Source organism: Tachypleus tridentatus, chromosome 13 (genome assembly GCF_004210375.1).
Source record: "Tachypleus tridentatus isolate NWPU-2018 chromosome 13, ASM421037v1, whole genome shotgun sequence".
Taxonomy (NCBI): domain Eukaryota; kingdom Metazoa; phylum Arthropoda; class Merostomata; order Xiphosura; family Limulidae; genus Tachypleus; species Tachypleus tridentatus.
In genome coordinates, this window is record NC_134837.1 from 10,607,052 (window position 1) to 10,625,466 (window position 18,415).

Genomic DNA, 18,415 nt, shown 5'->3' on the forward strand with positions numbered 1-18,415 from the left:
CGGTTTGAAGCAAGCTCGAACTGTTTTATCTTGTATAAGAGAAAGTTATCACAATTAACTAGTCTTTCAACTATAAATTTATTTTTAACATTGTTGTAAAAAGTTTAAAACTTGAAGAACACGCGAACGAAAAATACGTTTTATGATTGACTAAAACCATTTGGTTATTTGAAAATTTTCAGACAAATTAAACAAGTGGTTATCTGTGAGCGTAACCCTCCCTAAATTTAAACTGCCAGACTAAAAGGAAAGTTGCTAGTCAACAGCATCCACCGCCAACTCTTGAGCTACTCTAATCGAACAGTGGGATTTGATTCACCACGTTTTTAACACACCTAAAGTGCACAGCAATGGTGCACCAACAACAAATCTGGGATTCACAGTCTGGGGACGTTAACTATTAGGTAACCCTTATTTCAATCCATACCACATCAACCACTGTGCTTTTTGGAAAGACTGTTTCAACTAGCTTACTTTTCTGGTCCCTAAAGTCATATTCGTTGTAATTTTCTTCTTCGCGGAAAGATGGCAGACCAAAGTCGGTAACCTTCAGAACAAAATGGCTGTCCACAACACAGTTTGTAGACCGCAGTCGCCCGTGGGTCCCTATTTCTCCACTGTGAAGGTAGTATATGCCCTAGAATTAGAAAACGAAAATTACAACTTCTCCAAAATATTCGTTACACAAAAAAGAACCTACAGATAAAAAACAAAAATCGATAAACAATTGATATTTTGAACCTGTACTATTGTGAGAGATACGTTTGATGTGTCTTCGTTCTTTAGGTGATAGTTAGAGATCCAATTCCTACAAAGTAAGGAAACAGGGCATTTATAAAGAAAATTTTCCCAATATTGTACATTTTCAGATCGTTTTGGTAGCTGAAACATTCTTTATTTATTGTTTGCTTTTAAAAACGTTAGAAAGGTCAAATATGTTATACTAAACGCTTTTGGATCCTCGCTACCGTCCATGTCTTCATGTCACATCATAGCCTGTCTAATTGTCATGCATCTTTAAAACACCTTTTCAACGTAGACGTCATTACAAAAGACTCCATCATAAGAATGCCCTGTTCTAAGCTCACTACTTTCCCTACATGCTATCCAACTGCAAAGAAATTCATAAAGCAGCGACTTGATTGGCACTTGTTTAGATTAAATAATGTGAATACTTGCTTCACTCTCCCGTTACTTGAGGCATTCGACTGTTGAACAGGCGGTATTACAGGAAGCCTTATATTTATGAACCCATATTCAAATAGTCTCGATCCTAGACAGAGACCCTTCTTCATTATGCCACACCCATTGGGTTTCCCACTGAAGTTTGCGTTCGAGGATTCTCACCTGTTACGAAACACTACATTTTACATACCAGGCTGAAGTAGGACTTGATAAAAGTCCTTTTTTAATGGGCCTGGTGACCAAGATGATCCATATTTTTATGTATTTAACGTCCTTAAGTATAAGGGATATTCCAGTTTTGTAAATTCTAATTCCGCGATATAAGCATATTATCATCAATCTTAATGAATGTATATTTTCACACTAGAAAATCCTGTAATATTCCTACCCCCAAAAACAATACATGTTTGGCATTGCATTACTTATGGAATGCCAAACCATTTCAAAATGTTATTCAGATACATGAATTTACACCATGACTTGATATCGGCTGTGGTTGTGTGATTTGCTATTTTGAATACTCAACATCGTAGTAACATACTTTGTTCTATACTCGTAGGAAACGTGCCCATAACGACTCTCAGATCCTCAATTTTAGTGTTATAAGCCTTCATGGTTATTCCTAATCCAATGGAGTCAATTTTATTGTTGGATGGCCGTTAATAGAACTACCATATGATATGTGTGTGTATGTGTTTATTTCACATACAGTGATATGTGTGTGTATGTGTTTATATCTTCACACACAATAATATTCCTTTCACCCTAAAATAAAGACAAATATAAAGAATTTTATTTTCCATTCTTGTGATATTTAGCACAATTATTGGGAAACTCAAGAACACTTTCAAACAGACCTAAATACATTACTATTCATGCCAACCAGCTACAGCTTTCTAGTATTTTTCATAAATACTTATATCTGTGTTGAATGACTGTTGAAGCTCGATTTTCTGACAGATGGTAATATAAGAAAGTTTCACGTTCTTTAGTTTCCACCCAATGTTCCTTTTTGTTTAAAATGTAATCGAAAACCAATAAAAGGATTTGGTAAATCTGTTGGTTTAGTTTTACAAAACGTTTACAAATATATTCTTTCTACCTGAAAATTGTAGTATTGTGAGAATAGATCTTTCACAGCAGAAAAAAACTGTTCATATGTCAATAAAAGATATGTTGATCTCAGTTAAGTTCAGCAATAGATTAAAATCCCAGAGAAATTTATATGCAAAAACGGCTCGTTTGGGTTGAGAAAATATTTTACATAGAAGAGCGAACAACGTTTCGACCTTCTATGTAAAATATTTTCTCAACCCAAACGAGCCGTTTTTGCATATAAATTTCTCAACAAGTGGGTTTCTCGACAAAATCCCAGAGGTTACACTGATAGATTCTGATCCTTCAATGTGGATACCGCCAACCTCGCAGGAAGTGCAGGAGAGTTTCTTTGTGGATGTCACCAGTGACCTTTGTTTGTTGTCCTAGTGACTCACTATTTTTTATATTCTAACTACACCATAAAATATTTTGTTTTCCAGGAATCTCGTTCTCCTGGGTGCCAATGAAGATCTTCTATGGTTACTTGCTTCACGAAGATTTTCCATGGTTACTTGCTTCACGAAGATCTTCCATGGTTACTTGTTTCACGAAGATATTCCATGGTTACTTGTTTCACCGATAGCCTTCCAGTAGAGACGTTCTGGATTTGATATAGGACATTTTTTGCAAGTTTGTCAACTTTCATAGTTAGCTTCACTTTTGCATGACTTGGTACGTATATCCATGCCATCTGTCTTGAAACCAACAACTCTCAGTTCATACTGTATGCCATCTGTCTTGAAACCAACAACTCTCAATTCATACTGTATGCCATCTGTCTTGAAACCAACAACTCTCAGTTCATACTGTATTGCCATCTGTCTTGAAACCAACAACTCTCAGTTCATACTGTATGCCATCTGTCTTGAAACCAACAACTCTCAGTTCATACTGTATGCCATCTGTCTTGAAACCAACAACTCTCAGTTCATACTGTATTGAAACCAACAACTCTCAGTTCATACTGTATTGCCTGAGAGTCGGTCACAAACATGTTATGCTTATGGCACTGCCGATTTGTGTTCCATATCTTACAGGAATGTTTGAAAGCTTTGTATATTATAATATTAATACATCCAGCGAAGTTGAATGTCTGTTACAGGTTAGAGATTTTAGTGTTTGATAGATGGCAATGCAGGAACAGTGACACTTTCTTCTCACCAGCATGCCTGCAGGAACAGTGACACTTTCTTCTCACCAGCATGCCTGCAGGAACAGTGACACTTTCTTCTCACCAGCATGCCTGCAGGAACAGTGACACTTTCTTCTCACCAGCATGCCTCTTGTTGGATGTGCTGAACAGAACTGCACTTTTGTCAGTAGTGACGATAAATCTGTATTACTGAGCCAGCTGATCACAATTTCAACTTTGTTAGAGTTTTTGAACATCAGAATGTTGTCAAAAGAGGTCAGCATAGACTATTTGATTGGACTGTCAGGGAAAACCAGCGTCATATAATAGATGTTGAAGAGAACTTGCAAGAGTAGTAATCCTTAAAGCAAAGTGATAGATGTTCATCATGCTCACCATGGTCTATCTTCTGCTAGTTATTTACTGGTCTTTTACATTTTGTTTAATGTACAGTTAGACTATATTTTATTTATCTTCCAGATATAAAGCTGATACCAAGGTGTTTTGACCAGCTTCAAAACGTCTATGTGTATCTCTTGCATTGTTCCAGGCTTTACGTCTAACAACCACCTAAGAATGATGTGGTAGTAGTGGTGGAAACATGATGGATTCACTAACCTTCTAAGTATAAACGTGGTAGCCTTTAAGATGATAGTCGTGGATTATGATAAAGATCTGGTAAATGAATTAGAACACATTTCAACTGTTACTCAGCTAATGATACCGTGAATATCTTCAACAGGATGACTTCTTTAAGTTTCTTAAAGGTGGTAGTTTCATCCTTAGATATATATATGTGGCTCTGTGTATTTTGTCCAAGCTAAAGATGGTTCCATACCTGTATGTAGTTGTAGATCAAAGTGGAACTGGTGTAGTGTGAGCTAATTTTTCATATAACCATGGTTATTAAACTGGTTTGAATCTGTGGATAAAGAGCTTGATTTGGTCTCCACTTTTATTGAATTGGGCATTGTACTCTTCATTATTTGTTTAGATCCAATGCTACACAAAATCACCAGAAAGATTGGCCTTATTGCACACTTAATTCTATTTCAGGACTCAGATTTTGGAAGGTGGCCACTTATTTCATGGAATCCTTGCTTCATGTGCCCGAAGTGGGTCTCACCTTGTCTGCAAAGCTCGGCCTTGCATACTTTCCAGACATTACTAATGTTACCGTTCCATTTGTATGTGGTGGTTCTTTTGTATAAATCTGGCATCGTTTTATGGTAAAGAGATTCTTGAAAGTACGAAAGTTGGCCATTCTTCTCGGATTTCTAAAACGTTTTATTCCATTAAACATTCTAGTCTTGAAGCTAACCTCACGTAGTTACTGGTGGCACTATGTACCCTTTTAAAGGTAAAGGTTATACTTAGTTGGGTTAGATTACAACAAAAACAGCCGAGGCCTATTCACATGTCTTCCACCTTGGTACTCAGAGATTTTTGTTGATTCACCTGATTAGTAATATAAGTTTGACATCTTTATTGTGGAAAACGTTAGTGAATCCTGGTAGGGAGTCTGGCATTAAAGTATTCCAATACTGGACCCAATGTATGTTTTCATACAAATCAGGCAGGGATCTCCAATCTGGCGCATGATGTACAGATGGGTAATGTGGATGTGTAGGAGTAAATGTTGTTATCTGTATGATGTGCACCTTTCATGTATAGATGGGTAATGTGGATGTGTAGGAGTAAATGTTGTTATCTGTATGATGTGCACCTTCATGTATAGATGGGTAATGTGGATGTGTAGGAGTAAATGTTGTTATCTGTATGATGTGCACCTTTCATGTATAGATGGGTAATGTGGATGTGTAGGAGTAAATGTTGTTATCTGTATGATGTGCACCTTTCATGTATAGATGGGTAATGTGGATGTGTAGGAGTAAATGTTGTTATCTGTATGATGTGCACCTTTCATGTATAGATGGGTAATGTGGATGTGTAGGAGTAAATGTTATCTGTATGACATGAGGTTTGCAATAGAGACTTACACTGAGAGGTATCATAAAGTTCCTAGTAAATGACATTGTCGTGTCGGACATCCTAGCTGCTAGGTTAGAAAGTGATATGAACTTAAATCTAATCAACTTCTGAGAATTTGAGGATATAGCTTCCTTTAATAGTAGGCTATGATAGAACTAATAAAACTGATGTTTCAGTTATTTACTATGATATGAGACTAGGGGAACATCATAGAATTCTTAATGCATGTGTACATATTCTCTGCTTGATTTTTATTTCCTGATTTCTATGTTCCTTCCCTTGTTCTGTGAAACGAGTGAAAGTTTCATGTTGAGTGCACGATGGAAGATAAAGCTGCTTAGAGATCAAAGTTTATCATTAAATAAATAAGCCAATCTGACGCCTTTGCTTTCTAATATACTATTTATGTTTAACGAAAACGTTCCATAATTTTCCCAGAATATAATAAAGACAAAAAAGTAACTATAATAAGAATAAATATCTCAGTTGAGGTAAAGGATCAGATGATTTCACACCAAGAGAACTTCACATAAACAAAGCAGATAATTTCACACCAAGAGAACTTCACATAAACAAAGCAGATGATTTCACACCAAGAGAACTTCACATAAATAAAGCAGATAATTTTGTTTCACACCAAGAGAACTTCACATAAATAAAGCAGATAATTTTGTTTCACACCAAGAGAACTTCACATAAACAACACATACAATTTTGTTTCACACCAAGAGAACTTCACATAACAACACATACAATTTTGTTTCACACCAAGAGAACTTCACATAACAACACATACAATTTTGTTTCACATCAATAAAACCTACTATTTCTCTATTTGTATTTCTGTAAAACCAGTTTAGCTAACCTTAACAACATAATAAATAACCAGTTTAACTTACCTTAACAACATAATAAATAACCAGTTTAGCTGACCTTAACGACATAATAAATAACCAGTTTAGCTGACCTTAACGACATAATAAATAACCAGTTTAACTTACCTTAACGACATAATAAATAACCAGTTTATCTAATCTTAACAACATAATAAATAACCACTTTAACTAGCCTAAACGACATAATAAATAACCAGTTTAGCTAACTTTAAGGACATAATAAATAACTTACCTTCACAATATCATTAATTAGTGAATGCCTGAACATCCAGTCTAGTTTTATGGAGTCGTTGTGAAGAACATCCTATAAAACAGTATTAAGAAACTAACTTAAAAACTTGAAACATCTTAAATTTACTCAAAAACTTAAGACATTTTGAACTTAAAAACGTATTTTTTCTTAACAAATACAGCTGTATTTGAACCTTTTCCCATACTCAGGATGTTTTGGAAGAGTAAAATTAACAAGCAGTTATCTCGGAAAATATAAAATATAACATGGTTATCAATCAAAATCATACGGTGAGTAACAACACCACCTTAGACGTATTTTTACCATGGGTTCATCCTTGACGTTGGACAGTGTCACTGGCGAAGGTGACACTGACCACCTGAGTTGTGTTTTTAAATGTTTAAGGGCCATTGGTGTTTTTAACTATATTAAGTTTTTAACTCGAGAACTGAACTAATGAATGTAAGCAAATAGGGTGTACTATGATTGAGGGTTAGCAGATGTTTTCTAGTCCAGTTTCTTTTCGCATATTCGCACAAAGCATCTCACGTTCTGTATGCGCCGGTCATCTCTAGCTCTGAACTGATAGACTAGAGGGAAGGCAGCTAGTGAATAGAACCCAGTGCCAATTCTTGGGTTACTCTTGTCAGACTGAACATTAGAATTTTAACATCTCTCTTACAACGTATCAATGACCCCAAAAGTGCAGTGTGCCATTTCTTCTTGTTTTGTTTTGTGGTAATGAAACTGTTCAACGCTCTAGCTACTGAGACAGGCTTGGTCCACTGTTGGACACGCTAACCACTGGGTCAGGTTTGGTCCACTGTTGGACATGCTAACCACTGGGTCAGGTTTGGTCCACTGTTGGACGCGCTTGCCACTGGGTCTGGTTTGGTCCACTGTTGGACACGCTAACCACTGGGTCAGGTTTGGTCCACTGTTGGACGCGCTAACCACTGGGTCAGGTTTGGTTCACTGTTGGACACGCTAACCACTGGGTCAGGTTTGGTCCACTGTTGGACACGCTAACCACTGAGTCTGGTTTGGTTCACTGCTCAACAGGCTACGAATGGATCACACTTGGTCTATTTCACATTCAGAGAATAAACTTTTTTTTCACGTATCAGTTCCGTATGAACCAGTTTTATTTACTTATTTAGTGAGAACGATAAAACCCACTTGTAGTGAAGAATATGTGTGTAAAAACGGTTCGTTTGGGTTGAGAAAATTGCCTAAGCATGAGCAACCCAGTATCACCAGTTCTAGCCAATATTTTTATGACACAAGTTGAAACACAAGCAATTAACACAGCATTACATCCACCACTATACTGGTACAAATATGTAGATGACACGTTTGTGGGATTCACATTTACAGAACACACACTTAATTTTTTCAATCACATTAACGATATACATCCCAACATTAACTTCACATGTGAACAGGAAGAAAGTAATCAAATATCATTTCTTAACCTCAAAATTACAAAAACCGACACACAATTTAAAACAGAAATCCACTGAAAAATCACCCATACTGGACTATAAATTCCGTGGAACTCAGCACATGAAACAAAACAAAAACTCAACATACTAAAAAACCAAATAAACACAACCATAAAACTATGCTCACCAGATAAAATTAACGATGAATTAGACAAAATAAAACAATACTTCATCAACATCAATAAGTTTCTTCCACAAACTGTAGAAAACATTATACGCACACACCTAGACAGAAAGCAAAATCAACCAACAAAAGTAAATATATCTCCCGAATCAAAAAATCATGAAACCATATACTGCTGTATACCATATATTCCTGACATCAGCAAACAAATAACCAACATTTGGCAAAAACTTGTAACAAAATATGACATTCCAGTTAATACCAAATTTATTCAAAAACCAGGCACAAAACTGAGGTCTATACTATGTAAAAACTACACTGACAAACACCACACCAACATTATTTATAAAATACAATGTGATAACTGCCACGACTTCTATATTGGAGAAACAAGTAGAAAAATGGAAACCAGATTCAAAGAACATAAAAAGTCACCTTCACACGTTTTCGAACACTGTAAGTCAAATAAACACAACGTAACCATAGAAAACATTCAAATACTAAATAAAGAAACAAACATAAACAAACACAAAATTAAAGAAGCCTTACTTATACAACAACTTGAGCCCAAAATAAACCAATACAAAGGAACATCTTTATATCTATATTAAAAATAATATAATACATAATAATAAAAAAATAAATAATATACAATTGTATATTGAACATCTAACACCGCCCTCTACTTTCCGACACTCATTACACAACCCCTTTCAAACATGTGGTCAGCTTGCGGTCAGTTACCTCTCTCTTTCTTTGTGAACCTGACGATGACCGAAGAAGGTAGAAACGTTGTTCGCTCCTCTACATAAAATATGTTCTCAACCCAAACGAGCTGTTTTTACATAAATAATTTACTTAATTATCTATTAATCATTCTAATATTATCGAACACTTGTTTACCTTGTTTGATGCTCAGAAAACGCTTCACCAGTAGTACCGAGCCTGTGACTCACGTGCTTCATGCTGGTTACACGTCCTTATATAGCATATTATATATATGAAACATATAACTTGTTGTTACTAATACCTAGAGTACAGTCACTTCTTTACCACTAATACCCAACTTATGAACCAACACCAAGTGTCACAATTATGTATTTACCATGAACACCTAGAGTACAGTCACTTCTTTACCACAAGTACACAACTTATTAACCAACACCAAGTGTCACAATTATGAATTTACCATGAACACATAGAGTACAGTCACTTCTTTACCACTAATACCCAACTTACTAACCAACACCAAGTGTTACAATTATGTATTTACCATGAACACCTCGAGAACAGTCACTTCTTTACCACAAATACCCAACTTATTAACCAACACCAAGTGCCACAATTATGTATTTACCATGAACACCTAGAGTATAGTCCCTTCTTTACCACTAATACCCAACTTATGAACCAACACCAAGTGTCACAATTATGTATTTACCATGAACACCTAGAGTACAGTCCCTTCTTTACCACTAATACCCAACTTATGAACCAACACCAAGTGTCACAATTATGTATTTACCATGAACACCTAGAGTACAGTCACTTCTTTACCACAAGTACACAACTTATTAACCAACACCAAGTGTCACAATTATGAATTTACCATGAACACATAGAGTACAGTCACTTCTTTACCACTAATACCCAACTTACTAACCAACACCAAGTGTTACAATTATGTATTTACCATGAACACCTCGAGAACAGTCACTTCTTTACCACAAATACCCAACTTATTAACCAACACCAAGTGCCACAATTATGTATTTACCATGAACACCTCGAGTACAGTCACTTCTTTACCACTAATACCCAACTTATGAACCAACACAAAGTGTCACAATTATATATTTACCATGAACACCTAGAGTACAGTCCCTTCTTTACCACTAATACCCAACTTATGAACCAACACCAAGTGTCACAATTATGTATTTACCATGAACACCTAGAGTACAGTCACTTCTTTACCACAAGTACACAACTTATTAACCAACACCAAGTGTCACAATTATGAATTTACCATGAACACCTAGAGTACAGTCCCTTCTTTACCACTAATACCCAACTTAATAACCAACACCAAGTGTCACAATTATGTATTTACCATGAACACCTAGAGTACAGTCCCTTCTTTACCACTAATACCCAACTTATGAACCAACACCAAGTGTCACAATTATGTATTTACCATGAACACCTAGAGTACAGTCACTTCTTTACCACAAGTACACAACTTATTAACCAACACCAAGTGTCACAATTATGTATTTACCATGAACACCTAGAGTACAGTCACTTCTTTACCACTAATACCCAACTTACTAACCAACACCAAGTGTTACAATTATGTATTTACCATGAACACCTAGAGTACAGTCACTTCTTTACCACTAATACCCAACTTATGAACCAACACCAAGTGTCACAATTATGTATTTACCATGAACACCTAGAGTACAGTCACTTCTTTACCACAAGTACACAACTTATTAACCAACACCAAGTGTCACAATTATGAATTTACCATGAACACATAGAGTACAGTCACTTCTTTACCACTAATACCCAACTTACTAACCAACACCAAGTGTTACAATTATGTATTTACCATGAACACCTCGAGAACAGTCACTTCTTTACCACAAATACCCAACTTATTAACCAACACCAAGTGCCACAATTATGTATTTACCATGAACACCTAGAGTATAGTCCCTTCTTTACCACTAATACCCAACTTATGAACCAACACCAAGTGTCACAATTATGTATTTACCATGAACACCTAGAGTACAGTCCCTTCTTTACCACTAATACCCAACTTATGAACCAACACCAAGTGTCACAATTATGTATTTACCATGAACACCTAGAGTACAGTCACTTCTTTACCACAAGTACACAACTTATTAACCAACACCAAGTGTCACAATTATGAATTTACCATGAACACATAGAGTACAGTCACTTCTTTACCACTAATACCCAACTTATGAACCAACACCAAGTGTCACAATTATGTATTTACCATGAACACCTAGAGTACAGTCACTTCTTTACCACAAGTACACAACTTATTAACCAACACCAAGTGTCACAATTATGAATTTACCATGAACACATAGAGTACAGTCACTTCTTTACCACTAATACCCAACTTACTAACCAACACCAAGTGTTACAATTATGTATTTACCATGAACACCTCGAGAACAGTCACTTCTTTACCACAAATACCCAACTTATTAACCAACACCAAGTGCCACAATTATGTATTTACCATGAACACCTAGAGTATAGTACCTTCTTTACCACTAATACCCAACTTATGAACCAACACCAAGTGTCACAATTATGTATTTACCATGAACACCTAGAGTACAGTCCTTCTTTACCACTAATACCCAACTTATGAACCAACACCAAGTGTCACAATTATGTATTTACCATGAACACCTAGAGTACAGTCACTTCTTTACCACAAGTACACAACTTATTAACCAACACCAAGTGTCACAATTATGAATTTACCATGAACACATAGAGTACAGTCACTTCTTTACCACTAATACCCAACTTACTAACCAACACCAAGTGTTACAATTATGTATTTACCATGAACACCTCGAGAACAGTCACTTCTTTACCACAAATACCCAACTTATTAACCAACACCAAGTGCCACAATTATGTATTTACCATGAACACCTCGAGGTACAGTCACTTCTTTACCACTAATGCCAACTTATGAACCAACACAAAGTGTCACAATTATATATTTACCATGAACACCTAGAGTACAGTCCTTCTTTACCACTAATACCCAACTTATGAACCAACACCAAGTGTCACAATTATGTATTTACCATGAACACCTAGAGTACAGTCACTTCTTTACCACAAGTACACAACTTATTAACCAACACCAAGTGTCACAATTATGAATTTACCATGAACACCTAGAGTACAGTCCCTTCTTTATCACTAATACCCAACTTAATAACCAACACCAAGTGTCACAATTATGTATTTACCATGAACACCTAGAGTACAGTCCCTTCTTTACCACTAATACCCAACTTATGAACCAACACCAAGTGTCACAATTATGTATTTACCATGAACACCTAGAGTACAGTCACTTCTTTACCACTAGTACACAACTTATTAACCAACACCAAGTGTCACAATTATGTATTTACCATGAACACCTAGAGTACAGTCACTTCTTTACCACTAATACCCAACTTACTAACCAACACCAAGTGTTACAATTATGTATTTACCATGAACACCTCGAGAACAGTCACTTCTTTACCACAAATACCCAACTTATTAACCAACACCAAGTGCCACAATTATGTATTTACCATGAACACCTCGAGTACAGTCACTTCTTTACCACGAGTACACAATTTATTAACCAACACCAAGTGTCACAATTATGAATTTACCATGAACACCTCAAGTACAGTCACTTCTTTACCTCTAGTACACAACTTATTAACCAACACCAAGTGCCATAATTATATATTTACCATGAACACCTAGAGTACAGTCACTTCTTTACCACTAGTACACAACTTATTAACCAACACCAAGTGTCACAATTATGTATTTACCATGAACACCTAGAGTACAGTCCCTTCTTTACCACTAATACCCAACTTATGAACCAACACAAAGTGTCACAATTATATATTTACCATGAACACCTAGAGTACAGTCCCTTCTTTACCACTAATACCCAACTTATGAACCAACACCAAGTGTCACAATTATGTATTTACCATGAACACCTAGAGTACAGTCACTTCTTTACCACAAGTACACAACTTATTAACCAACACCAAGTGTCACAATTATGAATTTACCATGAACACCTAGAGTACAGTCACTTCTTTACCACTAGTACACAACTTATTAACCAACACCAAGTTTCATAATTATGTATTTACCATGAACACCTAGAGTACAGTCACTTCTTTACCACTAGTACACAACTTATTAACCAACATCAAGTGTCACAATTATGTATTTACCATGAACACCTCGAGAACAGTCACTTCTTTACCACTAGTACACAACTTATTAACCAACACCAAGTGTCACAATTATGTATTTACCATGAACACCTAGAGTACAGTCACTTCTTTACCACTAGTACAGAACTTATTAACCAACACCAAGTGCCACAATTATGAATTTACCATGAACACCTAGAGTACAGTCACTACCTTACCACTAGTACACAACTTATTAACCAACACCAAGTGTCACAATTATGTATTTACCATGAACACACAGAGTACAGTCACTTCTTTACCACTAGCACACAACTTGTTAACAAACACCAAGTGTCACAATTATGTATTTACCATGAACACCTAGAGTACAGTCACTTCTTTACCACAAGTACACAACTTATTAACCAACACCAAGTGTCACAATTATGAATTTACCATGAACACATAGAGTACAGTCACTTCTTTACCACTAGTACACAACTTATTAACCAACACCAAGTGTCACAATTATGTATTTACCATGAACACCTAGAGTACAGTCACTTCTTTACCACTAGTACACAACTTATTAACCAACACCAAGTGTCACAATTATGTATTTACCATGAACACATAGAGTTCAGTCACTACTTTACCACTAGTACACAACTTATTAACCAACACCAAGTTTCATAATTATGTATTTACCATGAACACCTAGAGTACAGTCACTTCTTTACCACTAGTACACAACTTATTAACCAACACCAAGTGTCACAATTATGAATTTACCATGAACACCTAGAGTACAGTCACTACTTTACCACTAGTACACAACTTATTAACCAACACCAAATGTCACAATTATGTATTTACCATGAACACATAGAGTACAGTCACTTCTTTACCACTAGTACATAACTTATTAACCAACACCAAGTTTCATAATTATGTATATACCATGAACACCTAGAGTACAGTCACTTCTTTACCACTAGTACACAACTTATTAACCAACACCAAGTGTCACAATTATGTATTTGCCATGAACACCTAGTGTACAGTCACTACCTTACCACTAGTACACAACTTATTAACCAACACCAAGTGTCACAATTATGTATTTACCATGAACACATAGAGTACAGTCACTACTTTACCACTAGTACACAACTTATTAACCAACACCAAGTGTCACAATTATGTATTTACCATGAACACACAGAGTACAGTCACTTCTTTACCACTAGTACACAACTTGTTAACAAACACCAAGTGTCACAATTATGTATTTACCATGAACACCTAGAGTACAGTCACTTCTTTACCACTAGTACACAACTTATTAACCAACACCAAGTGTCACAATTATGTATTTACCATGAACACACAGAGTACAGTCACTTCTTTACCACTAGTACACAACTTGTTAACAAACACCAAGTGTCACAATTATGTATTTACCATGAACACCTAGACTACAGTCACTTCTTTACCACTAGTACATAACTTATTAACCAACACCAAGTGTCACAATTATGTATTTACCATGAACACATAGAGTACAGTCACTTCTTTACCACTAGTACACAACTTGTTAACAAACACCAAGTGTCACAATTATGTATTTACCATGAACACATAGAGTACAGTCACTTCTTTACCACTAGTACACAACTTGTTAACCAACACCAAGTGTCACAATTATGAATTTACCATGAACACATAGAGTACAGTCACTTCTTTACCACTAGTACACAACTTGTTAACAAACACCAAGTGTCACAACTATGAATTTACCATGAACACCTAGAGTACAGTCACTTCTTTACCACTAGTACACAACTTGTTAACAAACACCAAGTGTCACAATTATGAATTTACCATGAACACATAGAGTACAGTCACTTCTTTACCACTAGTACATAACTTGTTAACAAACACCAAGTGTCACAATTATGAATTTACCATGAACACCTAGAGTACAGTCACTTCTTTACCACTAGTACATAACTTGTTAACAAACACCAAGTGTCACAATTATGAATTTACCATGAACACATAGAGTACAGTCACTTCTTTACCACTAGTACATAACTTGTTAACAAACACCAAGTGTCACAATTATGAATTTACCATGAACACCTAGAGTACAGTCACTACTTTACCACTAGTACACAACTTATTAACCAACACCAAATGTCACAATTATGTATTTACCATGAACACATAGAGTACAGTCACTTCTTTACCACTAGTACATAACTTATTAACCAACACCAAGTTTCATAATTATGTATATACCATGAACACCTAGAGTACAGTCACTTCTTTACCACTAGTACACAACTTATTAACCAACACCAAGTGTCACAATTATGAATTTACCATGAACACCTAGAGTACAGTCACTTCTTTACCACTAGTACACAACTTATTAACCAACACCAAGTGCCACAATTATGTATTTACCATGAACACCTAGAGTACAGTCACTTCTTTACCACTAGTACACAACTTATTAACCAACACCAAGTGTCACAATTATGTATTTACCATGAACACCTAGAGTACAGTCACTTCTTTACCACTAGTACACAACTTATTAACCAACACCAAGTGTCGCAATTATGTATTTACCATGAACACCGAGAGTACAGTCACTTCTTTACCACTAGTACACAACTTATTAACCAACACCAAGTGCCACAATTATGAATTTACCATGAACACCTAGAGTACAGTCACTTCTTTACCACTAGTACATAACTTATTAACCAACACCAAGTGTCATAATTATGTATTTACCATGAACACATAGAGTACAGTCACTTCTTTACCACTAATACCCAACTTATGAACCAACACCAAGTGTCACAATTATGTATTTACCATGAACACCTAGAGTACAGTCACTACTTTACCACTAATACCCAACTTATGAACCAACACCAAGTGTCGCAATTATGTATTTACCATGAACACCGAGAGTACAGTCACTTCTTTACTAGTAGTACATAACTTGTTAACAAACACCAAGTGTCACAATTATGAATTTACCATGAACACCTAGAGTACAGTCACTTCTTTACCACTAGTACATAACTTATTAACCAACACCAAGTGTCACAATTATGAATTTACCATGAACACATAGAGTACAGTCACTACTTTACCACTAGTACACAACTTATTTATCATTACCAAGTGTCACAATTATGTATTTACCATGAACACATACAGTACAGTCACTTCTTTACCACAAGTACACAACTTATTAACCAATACTAAGTGTCACGATGATATATTTAGACCTGAGAAAGAAAAGGGGGGAAAACAGATAATTAATGCGTTAACTGATAATTTATACGTTATAGGTTTTAAAATTTATAACAGAAGAACATGAATAGTGATGTGAAAGTTTTAATAATATACTCACATAAAGACTTCCCTTTGGACAATATTCCGTTAGAACTGAGACATTAGGCGGATCGATACACGCTCCAACAAATCTAGCTATGTTGTCGTGTAGAGCCTCTCTCATCTGAATAAACAGAGAAATAAAATACACTATCATTGGATAAAGAGAAAAAATACACGATTATAAAATAGACAGAGCAAAAAATATATAATAGGATAAAGAGAAAAACTACACGATTATAGAATAGACAGAGAAAAGAATACACTATCATAGGATAAAGAGAAAAACTACACGTTTATAGAATAGACAGAGAAAAGAATACACTATCATAGGTAAAGAGAAAAAATACACGATTATAGAATAGACAGACAATGAATACGCTATCATTGGATAAAGAAAAAAATTACACGGTTATATTACACAGAGAGAAATACCTGATTACAGAATAAATAGAAAAAATACATGATAATTGAATAAACACAGAAAAATATATTTCCTAAAACAATATGTCGTGATAGAATCGTAGAACGGGTGTTTTAAATTAAAAGGGTTATCTGTGCTCTGTCCACGTCGTGTGACGAAGCTCGTTTGCAAGCGTTGTAGGTCACTGGACATACCGCTGTACCACTGCGAGGCCGTAAAATGATAGACAGAAAAATATATTTTCGTTAAGAAGTGCATAAAATACCGAGGTCACAGAATAGAGAGAAAAGTTTAGTTTTGTGTCTTACGATTCGATAAAAAGAGACAATTCTCAACTGAGAACACATTAAGTAATAAAATCATAAAATAGACATAGGGGGACCTACTCTCGTCCTCTTAATAAAACAGAAAATAAAAAATATATATGCAAAAACGGCTCGTTTGGGTTGAGAAAATATTTTACATAGAAGAGCGAACAACGTTTCGACCTTCTTCGGTCATCGTCATTGTAACACAACCCCTTTCAAACATGTGGTCAGCTTCCGGTCAGTTACCTCTTTCTTTGTGAACCTGACGATGACCGAAGAAGATCGAAACGTTGTTCGCTCTTCTATGTAAAATATTTTCTGAACCCAAACGAGCCGTTTTTGCATATAAATTTCTCAACAAGTGGGTTTCTCGACATCACTGATTAGAAAATAAAAAAGTTATAAATTAGAAATAAAATTTTTAACTCCATTTTTCAGATTCTTATGATACAATTGATGTGAAAACTGATGTGAATGCCACATACGGTTATTCATATGCACGATAATTTAATAGCATGCACCACACTTAAATTTTTCTTAAGCCATTTTGATTATGAGCTGTTCTCTGTTAGTTGAGCTACTTAAAACTGAACTTACGTGTACCAGCTCATTGTTTGCTGTTTCTTTTAGCAAATATGTTACTGATTAATATTATTAATTATTTTAACAGTTTCTAAATATTTAATAACAACGACTCATAAATTTATTAGATATACATTTAGGGGTCATATGTATAGTGCGTGTATAAGAAATGCTTTTTGTTTTGTTTCTTTGTTGTCAAGTGCAAAGCGACGTAATAGGCTATCTCTACTGAGTCCAGAACTTGATTTCTAGGGCTATAAGTTCTCATATTATCGGCTGGAAAAGAGGGCTGAATTAAAAGGGAAACAGATAATATTTATTATTGGGCAGTAAAGTAATATTAAACAAGTACTGTAAAAGTTTGATCGTCAATTGTCTGTCTGACTCATAACTACTAGTTATAAATAAACATAATAAACGTATGGAGTTTCAAATAGAATAATAAAACATTTAATTGTTACTTTATCAAATGAAACTGTTTACACTAATACAATGTCCCCTT

General features: G+C 35.3%; 1 pseudogene across 1 annotated transcript in view; it reads right to left on the minus strand.

The window, feature by feature from the left end:
* LOC143240069 (atrial natriuretic peptide receptor 1-like) overlaps positions 1–18,415 on the minus strand; it is a 460,913-nt pseudogene that overhangs the window by 32,257 nt on the left and 410,241 nt on the right. Inside the window, exons 11-13 of the transcript XR_013021546.1 lie at positions 16,619–16,723; positions 6,536–6,607; positions 475–637 (exon numbers count right to left, since the gene is read on the minus strand). The product of XR_013021546.1 is annotated as an atrial natriuretic peptide receptor 1-like (transcript). The remainder of the gene's footprint in view (positions 1–474; positions 638–6,535; positions 6,608–16,618; positions 16,724–18,415) is intronic.